The following is a 12,920-nucleotide window of genomic DNA, read 5'->3' on the forward strand; positions in this document are numbered from 1 at the left end:
AGGGGGGCTTTATTTCCCTGCACAGAAATATGGTGGTTAGGGTAACCACTCCGAGATGTTACTCAAGATATTGAAGATATCAGATGAACTGATGATAGGTTTTGAATCCAGGTGCTGCCACTTACCAGGTATCAGTATCTGTTTCTTGTAAACCTGTGAAATGAATTTGAAAGCCATGGAGGTGTTGGTGCACTAATCAGATCAGGCAGTACAGGCAGGACTGCTGTGTGAATAATCTGTAACAGCACAAATAAGGATTTGGCTGAGAAAGGAAGAAGAAAATACTGCAAAAAAATATTTTTTCCCTCTTTATCTCTGTGTGTCATGGAAGGTGAACAGCTCTCCACTTATTTTCAAGAAATGCCATCAGTGTGGGCCTTGAGGCTCCTTAGCTCATCACTGCTTTGGGAGGGAGTTGATGTTAGCATGTAAGTGACTTATTCTGGTGAATTGACAGTGGTACTCAAATCCTTCCTTCAATATCTTTAATGTTTCAATGCCTTTAAACTGAAGAAAGGTAGATTTAGATTAGATATTAGGAAGAAATTCTTCATTGTGAGGGTAGTGAGACACTGGAACAGGTTGCCCAGGTAAGCTGTAGATGCCCTATCTGTGGAAATGTTCAGGGCCAGGTCAGATGGGGCTCTGAGCAACCTGGTCTAGTGGAAGATGTCCTGCTATGGCAAGGGGGTTGGAACTAGAAGATCTTTCAGGTCCTTTCCAGCTCAAACCATTCTGTGATTCTGTGATTCTGTGATTCTGTGATGCTTGGGAACAGTTTTCTCCCCTTTGGAAACATCGGTCAGCCTGGAATGGAGGCTTCCACTTGAGGTGGGGATGCTGTGACTGCCCACCATGTTCATTTACAGTGTGATCCAGACCCTGTATGACTTGGCACCAGGTTCTGGATGGATGTCACTGAGGTGGGAAGATTGTGACAGTAACCGTCTCTTCAGGTTACCACTCAGTGTCACTGCAGAGAAGATAAACCACAACTGGGTTGGACGTCAGTAGCTCAGCACCAGAATGAAAGCAGAAACATCCCTGAACTTTCAAAACCTTAAAATATGTTGTGTAGAGGGGCTGGTTCAGGATGTTTTGGTGCTAACAAGGCTGAGCTTGTCCTTTGATTTTTGTCCTGTGCTAATATTTCTCAGGTAGCAGGTCCCAGGGTGCAGCTGGGACTCCCAGTGGGTCTGTCAGGGCAGGCCTGGCAGCCAGGGCCGATCCCAATGCCCTGGCCAGGATCAGGGCAGCCCTGAGGCACCAGGGCAGCCTCAGCCCCAGGTGTTGGACACCTCCGCGGGCAACAGGCTGAGGCTGGGCTGTGACACTGGGCCCATGGGTGGGCCAGGTTCCATGGGGCCCATGGCTGGACAGAGCAGGGCTGCAGGGAGCTGGAGAGTGGCCCTGCTGTGCCATCACTGGTTAGGGGCTGATGGCCCTGAGGGCTGACAAGGGGTCCTGGGCAGGGGTGGGGGGAGCCCCAGCGGGTGGGCACCTGGGGCATCGAGGCACATGAGTGCCCCTGGGGGCACTGGCAGCTCGCAGTGCTTATGTTAATGTTATAAGAGGTTTTGCAGAGTTGTAGAATGACCATTGTCCTTTTAAAAAACAGAAAAAATAAAGGCAAAAAATGACTTTATTTCAGCTCTTGGACTATTGATTTGTTATCCCCCATGGAGGTTTTGGGGTCTATAAACAATATTGAACATAAATAGTACCTGCCACAGAGCCTGGAGGAGAGGACATCTGTCTGTGTGGTGACATAGGGAACTGCAGTACAGGGGCTTAGATGCAATTTCACTGATGAGTGGTTTTCACACCACCTAACTCAGGTCACCTAAGGTGGGAAATTCGGCTCTGATCCATGCACTGATGGCATGTGGGGAGAGAGGGATCTTCTGCAAAGGAGCACTTCAAGAAGGAGTAATATATCTTTTCACTTCTTCCCTTAGACCTGTCCTTTGAGGCCTTTGTTGAAGGTGGTTCAGTAGAGCTGGCTATTAAAACTAAAGCTCGTTCTTGAGCTGGCCGTGGCACACAACCTTGGGTAGACTTCATTAGATGTCCCTGTTGCATCCTCTCCTGTCGCTGGTGCTACCTCTGCTTTATTTGGGGGGTGTTTCCTCCTCTTCTTCCTCCTTGGATGTGGAGAAGACCTCATCCCCATGCTTCCCAGTAAGGACTCTTACTGGTTTGGTGGCTCTACACCATTTCTTGAGAAGGTGTTTGCCTGCACTGACATAAGTTTCTCTCTGACCATTTTCACCCAGAGTTTCCTAACACCTGCTGACCTTGTTCTCCCCGGTCTATTCAAAGTGCAGTGACATATTCATCCTCTTTTGCATTTTACAGTCCTCCTTGGTCTCATTGTTTTTTTAACAAGTTAGGTACAAGCTCTCAATTCTTTGATCCATGACTTTCACATCCTTCCCTCTCAGCAACCTAAGCCTCCTTGCTTTGCTGCCTAGGCAATGCTAACCTCCTTTTTCTTTCTGTTCCCTTGTTTCATGCTCTTCCATTTATTCCACTTTTCTCTGGGATGTCCCTCCCTGGACTCCTCCAAATTTCTCACTAATTTATCTGTGAATATCCTGATAAATTGCTAACTGGATACAGTTAACTTTTTGCCTTCAGTAGGAGATTGGTATTTATATGCATCAAGTATTCAATTAGCTGGCACATCAGTGCATAAAGCTGGCACATATAAACTATCTTATTATTCATTCCCGTATGTTACTCCCTCACCCCCTGTTACAATCACTTGTTATATCTTGTCTTAAACAGAGATAGTATGTTCCTCAGGCAAAATACCTGTCTTTAAGTTTGGGGTAGTACAGCACCTAGCATAATGGGTTGATACCTTCTTCCTCTTTCCCTGGTACTTCTGAGCAACAAACAATAAGGAGCAACAAGAGCTGACTAGGGATTGTTGCACGCATCTGTGTTTTTGTCTAAATTTTCATGCATGCTGTGATGTGTGCTGCATACAAATTGGCTTTGAAAAGTAGACAAACAATATGCTTCCAGACAACAGTGTAAACATTCTGTTGGAAACTGTTTCAGTAGCTATACGCACATAATGTAGCTACAATGCACCCCTAAATTTGTACCATGTGGGGTAGGATCACTTTTTCTCCTGTAAATATTTGATTTCTTTCCTTTCTTTCTTTGTGTTTTTGTGATGCTCAACAGTTGCTCCCTGAAAGCCACAGACCAATGGCACAAGTGTGTGCCATGTGCAGAGTCTGCAGCCACAACCTGTTTTATACTGCCAGAAAACTTGAGATTTAGCAGAAATTGGAGTTCTCTTAATAGGACAAGAGCTTTGTTGGTGAATTGGGTTTGGAGAGATGAGAATTAAGGAATTGCAACATTATGGTTTGCAAGAGTAAGTATGTGTGAGGGTGAATATGTGTGTCTTCCCCTCTGCTTTCTGGGTTGCTGCCAGCTTGCAAGCTGTTAGCTATGTATGGGGAACCAAAGGAAATGAGGGAAGATGCACAGGCAACTGTTCTTTCAGGTCTTCAGGGAATGGCTCCTGCCACTGGCCTACATTCTCCAGGCCAGTTTGGCTGTACTTGGCCATGGGCCACATGTGAAGGCAAATCGGGCTTTAAACCATTGCCCTTCATCAGCAATGAGGGTGGAAAATGGTGGTTGAGTTCCCAGCTCAGCAGCTCCCAAACTTCTTTAACTTCTGCCTGCTTTGTATGATTCCTGTGGAGTAAATGGACACAGCCATATGTCACATACATCTTTCTGCCTTTGGTACATGAATCATGCTGGAGAGAGAAGGAGGTGGACAATACTGCTATACAGCTGGTGGATCCACCAATGGCAGGAAGTGTCACTGAAAGAAGACGTGAGAGAGCACTGCTTTTGGCCACAGCTGTCCAGAAGAGGGGCAGAATCCTAGATATAGGTCCCAGGAGGTGTCTTTGTCCACTCCTCTGCTTGAAGGCAGGAACACTTTCTAAGCTGCCTCTGACAGCTGTTTGTGTAATCTGTTCTTTAAAATCTCTAATGATGGAGATTTCACAGTCTCCCTAGTCACCTCTTTTGGCACTTAACTACCCTCCCAACTAGGAAATTTTTCATAAATCTTCTCTGCTAAAAATTAAGTGGATTTGAGAAGATAAGCATGACTATGTTGCTGAGACCAAAGGCTCAGCTGACCCTGCATCCTCTACATAGCAGTGGCCAATAGCAGAGGCTTCATAGAAATGTATAGGAGCAGGACAAGGATGCAGTGATAATCCTGCTACTGGACTTCTGTGGCTTGATTTTTGGGAATGTTTTATTGGTCTGTCTACAACAGGTTCAAAGCACAGTTAACTCTCATCTGTCTAAGAACCATTTATGTAGTGGAAAATGCATTTCATGTAGCTACAATGGCTCTTTTCTAGATAAAGAAAGTCTCAATTTCCACCCCTTCCTTCTAGGTCAAGTTTTATAAACCTTATAATATTTGTGTTGATCTCGCCTTTCAGTTGACCTATGACTCTTTTCCTCATCACTGAGGAGGATGGACTGGTTACCTCTAAATCTCATGTGTAACACTTTGAATTGGCACCACCTTTTCTATTGCTGATGAGTTTAGGCTCCATCTGGTTTGAAAGGAAGCACTAAGGTGCCATAAAGAGAAGAAACAAGAAGAGGGCTAATACCCTAGCCCAAACAACCTCCCTGAACACAGAGAGTCCCCCGGCCTGCCTCCTGCATCTGATGTTCATGAACGGTGTGTATGAGATACACAGAAGCTGCCTAACATATAGGAACCAGCCTTAGGACTTCTTCCTCAGAGAAGCACAGAAGAACTGGGCAGTTGTTACCCCTTAGGACCCAGGGATATTGCATTCCTTCCTGCATGGTAATACAGTTTTCAGAGGAGGAATGGAGAATTTGCACCCATACCGCAGCCCCTGTATTATTCCTGCTGGTGCTGTAATGAGAGTTGAGGGATATATGGATTTGTATGGGGTTTGGCTCTGACTCCTAGTGTTGCAGTGCCATCTTACTGGGAGATTTCAGTCTTTGGCATTTCTTTCTGGCTGCCTCAGTGTGTTGGTTGTTCCACATCCTCTTAGAAGCTCAGGTCTCTCACAGTATTGCATGGGGAACTGAGGATATGTCTGTGCCCTGCAGTGCAACTCCTTACAGTGACACTTGAGTCATTAAGCTGCGATGATGTAAAGCTGCCAGTGTCTCTTGGACCAAGGACAGAACCCTCTTTGCTGTCTTTCATTTGGCAGTATAGACAGCTTCTTGAAGTTGAAAACAAGGATAGCTGTTTTAGCAGATGCTAACATGAACACTTGGCTAGCAGGCTATGCTAGTGTGGCTAACTGGCTTCCAGAGTGTGAGCACTCCACCACAGAAATAACTCAGATTGTTTAGAAATACCTGGCGAGCAATGTGGCATGGGTACATCGACAGGCAATTTCCTCAGTGCCAACATTCTGCAACTGGGTGTGGGAATGCCTTTTGTGCCTTTACCTAGTGAGCCATAGCTTTGTTAACCTACTGGGTTCTTGGCTAATTTTACATGCATCTGTGTGACTCAATTAATTAGCTCCTGATCTGTAATCAGGGTGGGCCAAAGAATACTCTAGAAAAATTGAGTGGACAGAGTGGACTTGATGATCTCAGAGGTCTTTTCCAACCTGGCTGATTCTGTGATTCTATGATTCTATGACCGAGGTGATGGAAGATTGCTGCCATTGCCTGTGTGATGGAAGATCATTGTTAGAAAGATTGACAAAAAGAGCTCAGGTTCTTGATGTTTATGTGGGAAGCACATGCACAAACTGCTTGAATCATTAGCATCTGTATTATGAACAGACCCCAGAGCATTAACCTGTTCAGTTACTTACCTATGCTGGAAATACTGTTTGTGTTGGCAAAGCTGAGGTACAAATCCTTCTTATGCATAATGCAGGACATTTAATACATTTTACAGGAATGCAATTTGAAACATTTTGAATGGAAACATTCTCTGCTAAATTGTTTTATTGTGATGAAAAATACCCCCAAGTAACAGTGACGTTAAAGATGCTGGGTCTTTGGAACTCAGGAAAGTTTGGAGTGATAAAATGCACCTTTATTTAACATTTGCTGAATCTACATTTTGGTGTGTTTTAAAGCAGGAAGAGATTAGTTTGGCCTTTTTAATGGGAATAATAATAGTTAGCTCTTCGTAGAGTGGCTTTTATCTGTGGGCCAAAGTCTTTCACTAGCAGTTATTTAACATGGAAAACCCAATGTGAAGAAGGGGAAGATATAATAATACTCATATTACCATGACTTTATAAATGGGGAAGAAGAAAAATTCATCTGGAAGTTGTGAAAGATCTCTTTATCTGCAAAGCATTCCTTTTATAGATTCTCTCCCCTCGAGAAATCTACAGCTTTGTAGAAGGGGGGACAGTCATGATTCTGTAGGTCAAATGAAGCACGTGCACCTGGGCTTTTGTCTGCTGATTACTGAGGTCTTTTCCTTTTGACCAATCTGACTCCCTACAAAACTTTGGGATGCAGTCTATGCAGCTTCTCACTATGCCCTGCCATGCAGTACAGGAACCAGGATGGGGAATGGTACTGTTTCTGGCATCACCAGCTCCTGCAGGGATTTCTTAGTGCAAGTCTTTGGGAACTGGATTATGTTTTGGAAGCAATTCTTTGATGTCTTCTTATTGAGGGCCCAGGGGCTTTAACTGTGTGTCTGTTCTCTGCTGGATATGGGAAGTATTTTCTCTTTTCCCTAGCTCAGAATAATTCCTGCTTTTCCCTTTGTATTGACAATAAGAGAAGTGGCCCAAAGAGATTCAGATGTGCATCTGCAGGCACAGAATCAGGCTCAAGAAGAATGGCAATTTTTTTTCTTATTCTGATCTTCTGGAGTGATGTCCAGAATCTTGGGTGATGGACATTGCATAAGAGCCTCAAGATGAATAAGCTTCGAAGAATAATCTCTTGATTTTTAGTTTTATCCAGTGTTAACTCTTCATGTTTCCAAATGGAGAAATATGAGCCAGTAACTTCTTTCTGTTGCAAAGCAACCTTCCCAAAAGCATTTTAATATAGTGAGATTCATAAATAAATGACTTTAAAGTGCACTTATCCATGTCCTGGGAATGTAGGTGGATTCATAAGCAGGTCACAGAAATCCAATTTTGCAACCCTCCGAAAAATAAATGTCACTATTGCAAGGGAAATAGGGCCAAGTCCAAGCGACACAGGCTGACATACTGGTGAGAAATTCCAATTCTTTCACAGCTAATTCTTGAAAAAATCTAGTTGGAGAGCAGAGACAGGGAGTCAGGAAACACCACGTGGAGGATCAGCAGTCCAGCACGGTTCCGCACCCTAGGTTATTTGAGTGTAGATTTTAGTGCACAGCTTCAGCTTACAGCATCGGGATTTCTATGACTGACAGGCAGATCATGGACATACTTTTTTTGCAGCTTGGGAAACAGAGTTCCATATGAAATGCACCTGTAAAACATGAGGAAGAAGTTTTTCCACAGCCAGCCTGTAGAGAAGTTTTGGACAGGGTGTCCTAAGTGATGTGTCCAAGATAGTTTGGAGGTGATACTAACATGATAAAAGTGAAAGCTGTAGGTAGAGGTTTGTTACTGAAACAAAAAGAAGAGGTTTGAGTGGTTTGGCACTGAAAGAATTTGGGGGTGAACAAAGAACGAGGACAGACCACAAGGTTTCTTGACTTACAGCTTTCAAGAGAAATAAAGCTTAACTTTTTTGGCAGTTAAGTACTTTATTAAGTAAGCTTTTACATACTTTTCCTTTAAATAAAGGGTGTGTGACTACAGCTTGTTCACAACATTCACAATGTACTTTTGGCCAAGAATTATTTTGTACCCACAAATCAAACAAGTTTGCTTCATACAGTGAAAAATGTTTTGTTAAATGAACAATGCACTAGACAGGATTTAGCAATAGTACCTGTGGAGCATTCCCAGGAGTTAATTCTTGACGTATCTCAGTAAAGAAGTATTAGTAGACTGCAACAGGGTGAAAAGCATCTTATGTTAGTCCACATTGTAAAAATCCTTCTACTTCGGGGAACAAAATACAAGATAGATGTTACCATAGGTACTAGTTGCTGTATTGACAGGGTCTCAGTTTTACTGCTGAAATAGGGCACTCTAAAGAGCACCACTTAGTTTTAGACATTTCAGACATGATCAGCAGAAAAGTGGTTAATGTGCTGAGAGCTGGAAAAGAGATTATGGTTAAATGGAGCAAAAATTGCCATTTTGTACCTGACTCTTCACAATCCTGCCTTCGTTTGCAGCTGTATTGTGTCATCAAACCATGAGCAATCCATGGGGTTTCAGCTGCATGACTCCCATTAATTTTAATCAGAGTCAGGAGAATAAACTGCTGAGCAGAGCACTCTGAAAATGTACCCCTCCATTCTTAACAATTATATTACTCTGCTTTGTGTGGTGGGGAATCTTCAGGAGGGAGAACTGAATGCTCCATCACTTCAATACCTGCTCTTTGTGCATAACAAAATCATCACCATTTGCAGCCTGCTCCCTACTACAGTTGACTACTGATTTCACTACAGAAATGACCAAATGATTGACTTCAGCATTTCTCTACATGAAACAGATACAAATCTTTCAGGGAAATATCATCTGTGTCCTGTGCATGTGTGTGAGGTTTTATGGAATGGAAAGGCTGTTTGTGAATATTCAGTGATGTAGTCCTTTAATTAAAATTGTTACCAGGGTACTGTCAAGTTATACAGGATAACTGCAGCTATGACTGTTCTAGTGTTAAAGAGATGACCAAATACCAGCAGCCAGAACAAGTGCTGTGTGTTTAAGGCTAGAGCAGAGATCCGGGTACAAGCTGATACATCCCCACTGCCATATTTTCATGAACTATAGCAGGCATGCAAACCCCAGAGTGGTCCATGCAAACAGCCTTGCAGCAGTCAGAGCCTGTGTGAAGCTGAAAATCCTCATCCCTCATTAGTGTCACTGACGGAGAGGTACGGCTGCTCAGAACCACAGATAGGCAGTGAGCACGTAGAGCTGGCATCCAGCCCTCTCACTGTATATGTGCTTCCTGGCTTTTATACCCAGGCTCAATTGTTCTGAGTAAATAACTGCCCTCGTTTACAAATCTGCATTCTGAATAATTTCTTCAGCATTCAAACACGCCCCAACCTTTTACATGATCCTCAAAGTGCAGATAAAACCTCAGAGATTTCCTGTGGGAACTTTAAAAAAACAATAACCACAAACTCCTCTGAAGGACAGATAAATATGTGGTGAAAGTTTCATTAGCAACAAACTCTAGCCCTTTTAGTTGCACTAGCAGCCATATTTTTTGTTCAGTGGGACAGTCTTTGCACAGATGTCAAGTTTTGCTACTTGAGGAATGTGAAAATGGGAACAGAGTTTTCAATGCATTCGGATCAGTAGGCATAATCAGGTCTTACGACTACCCTTCCTTATCCAGATAAACAGAAATTCTTTACAATGATTTCTGAAGTGTACCATGTTCCCATTTATTCAGACATGCAGTGCTTATAGTGGGAACCATTGAAAAGCGTTGTCCTGCATTATCTGAGGGATTTTGAAGGAAATGAAGCAAATCTGCTTTACAATACATTGTTCCTGCAAGGAAGGATCTCACAGAATCTAATCTTTTTTCATTCATTTTTTAGTGTAGCCTGCACAACAGAGGCAGCTCTTCAGCATCATTTGTATGATAATAGCATTGTTTTGTCCCAAATATGGTGCACATCTCAAGGACCTCCATAGTCACATCAGGAGGATTGTTCAGTCCAGACAAGGGGGAGGCAATTGTGGAGGGAACATGTCCAAACACAGTGAAGTGAATTTCAAATATTACCATTAAATCATTACATTAGCTTTTTCATCTGCCACCAAAGAGCCTTTTGAGCAAGAGGAATGCTTGGCTTCCCATGGAATATCTGCCAGACCAGAATACACTGAGCTTTTCCAAGAGACTTAGTCTCCCAAACGTCACCTGTCTGCCTAATCCTGGACTGCAATAGAGCCTTTAGGCAGTCAATAAATACTTAGCCTCAAAACAGAGGTCCTTTTCAGTGTGCATGGGTAATTAAAGATAAACTTCTGGGAATTTTGAGGTGAAGTAGGAAGTCACTTAGACCTCAACGTAGTTTAGGTCTAGAGTTGTCTGAGGTGCCGTTCCTGGCCACCACAACCATTCCAGAGAGGTCGGTCCTTCCTCTCTGATAGCCATGATACCCCAGGGTGTCTTGCATGGTCCTAAATACCCATGTGAGAGCAATCACAAGCTAATTTATTAATGATTTTAAGCGTCTACAGGACTATGAGGGCTCAAAAGTCTGCAGAATGGATTGGTGTTTGAGATGTAGGTGTCATATAGGGAGATTGGTTCCTTTTGTTCTTTCTCTGTGGATTATGCAGGGAGCCCAGGGAAACTGGCCTCCTAATTTAGGCACTTCATTGGGATGCCTAAAGCTGGCAACATGAATACCCCAAGTGCCAGTTAGAACAGTGCTTGGGCTTCCACAAGTGAAACTAAATGCTGTCTATGACTGTATAATGAGTACTTTTATTTTAACAGAGCAAATGATTTGGATGTATGCTTTAATTATAAAACTGAACCCACTTTTCCTTTTTGCAAAATGTTAGTGAATAGCTCATGAAGTGCTTATTGTGACTGGTTGTGTAACATTCATTGTCCTCTCAGTGTGATGAGTTTGCTGTGAATATTTGAAGTTCACACTTGTTATTATATTGCAAAGCTGTATGAATCAGATGGAAAGAAATTTATTTTATGCATCATTTTATTTATCAATCTAAAACATGTATTGCTTCAAGCCAGTTGAATAGGCACTATCCATAGAAAGAGTTAGACACTGCCCAACTATGTTTCACCTTCTCCTTTAGGAAAAATATGAAATAATCAAAATAGATAGGCCAGATAACAGTCTGGAATGTTGTTGCATGATAAGTGGATTAGATTAAGCAGATGCGATTTAATTCTCTGGCCCACCCTGCCATTTTTAGGGCCATTTGGAGTGCTTTAGGGTATACTGCCTTGCCTGTATCTGGTCTAGTGAGATGTATTTCCCATAGCCCCTTTGTTATAGGTACCTCTTCTAGGGCATCTTAAACAGCCCTAGGTGCTTCCATTGTGTTGCGACTGAGTCCCTGAACAAGTGTCCCTCAGTTGCCTTGGTCCAAGAAATTAGAGATTTCCTTACTGATCAGACGTATATGTTTACTCTAGGTTGTGTTCAGTACCTTTCTAGTTTCTGTTGGTTCTATTCCCTTTACCTCTTGGATGAGACACACCTCACATGCAGAGATCTGCATTCTGGACATCTACATGTAAGTATCTGGGTTCTACTATTCCATTTGGGGGGAATTAAGTCGAATGAGATGAATGTGACCCAAAGGTTTTATTCTAATGACAATAAAAACAAGTAATAGCATTTACAGTTTGAAGGTTGAGACAAAAAACTGTGAGAAGAAACAACTAGCTCAACTCACATCAAACTGTAGCATGTTTCCTTCTTGGGGGTGAGATAGAGGACCCCAAAATAATCTGATTTGCTTCATACTTGGCATAACTAAAATGTGTGGTTAACTAAACCACTCATTCCCTATGCAGTTGAATCCTCTTATTTTTAAATGAGGTCAATTTTGATATGAAAAGCCATTTTGAAATAAAAAATGCAAAAGATTCCTTTTGAAAATGTTGAAATGAAATGTGCCATTTTGGAAGTTTCATTCCTGTTTTTTCAAATGAAATGTCAAATAAATGCAAATCAAATTTACACAGTTTCTATCATGTGAAAACAACATAGTTTATCAAATCTATTATTCACCTATATTTTTAGGATAACTCCATGTTTGATGTGTGAGCAGGCAACTTATAAAACTAGCACAGTGTGAATTCAGTTGTAAGAAGAAGATGACAACTCATTTTCTGTGACTCTCTGCATTGCAAAAGAATGACTGAAAATTCAGCTCCCATGGTATTTGTGTTAAAAAGGTTGACTATATAATGATTTTTACTGAATAGACTACGAATGGAAAATAACTTCGACTTCTAAAGAAATAATTCTGGACTGTGTTTTTGCTTGAATTGAAAACCAAAAGAAACTGAACTCAGCATATAAGATGAAGATAAGGTCTAGTCCCCCTACTTTTTGTATTTAACTTTAGTTTACATTTTAAGCTGCTGTTTAAATGATCCTGCCATAGTAATTACCTAAGTATTTATATGGCTGTTTTCTGTGTAGATATTTGGCAATGGTAATTGTTTTTGAAAAAACTCTAAAAAGTTATGTAGTCCATCTATATTTGGTCACTTGAGTTGGACACATAACTGCTCTACTGAAGTCTTCAGTTTTCCATATTTGCCGTGTAGGGACCAAAACAATTTAGGAGGGCTGCCTCATCATAAGCCTAATATTTAAAGCTTAACATAGGGGCCAAGATCATTGAGTTGGATTGTGTTCGAATTGTCCAGTGACATTGTTCCCAGACCACTGCTGAGAGTTAGGGATAGAAGGACTATAGACACCTATAGGAGGAAAAGAAACTGAAATGAAAGGTTTCTGCTGATATGCACACCATTTTTCAAGTGTGGCCTAAAACTTCAGCAGGCAGAGACCTGTGCAGCAATTAGGTTCTTACTTTTGGCAGTGATTTCCTAAATTATGGCACCATAAGGTTCAGGTTTTATGTTTTTCCTTTGAAAGAAGCCCAGCAGCCAAATAGGTCAGACTTTCTGGGCAGTGGCTCTGCAGATCTGGAGACTCAGATGGAGTGAATCCACACCTCATGCTCAGGGAGCTGGTCTCACTGCATGTACAGAGAGATGCACATGCTCCCATTACCCATGGCCTCCAG

The sequence above is a fragment of the Manacus candei genome, unplaced genomic scaffold, assembly GCF_025592945.1.
Source record: "Manacus candei isolate 608988 ecotype Guabito, Panama unplaced genomic scaffold, ASM2559294v1 h1tg000014l, whole genome shotgun sequence".
NCBI lineage: Eukaryota > Metazoa > Chordata > Aves > Passeriformes > Pipridae > Manacus > Manacus candei.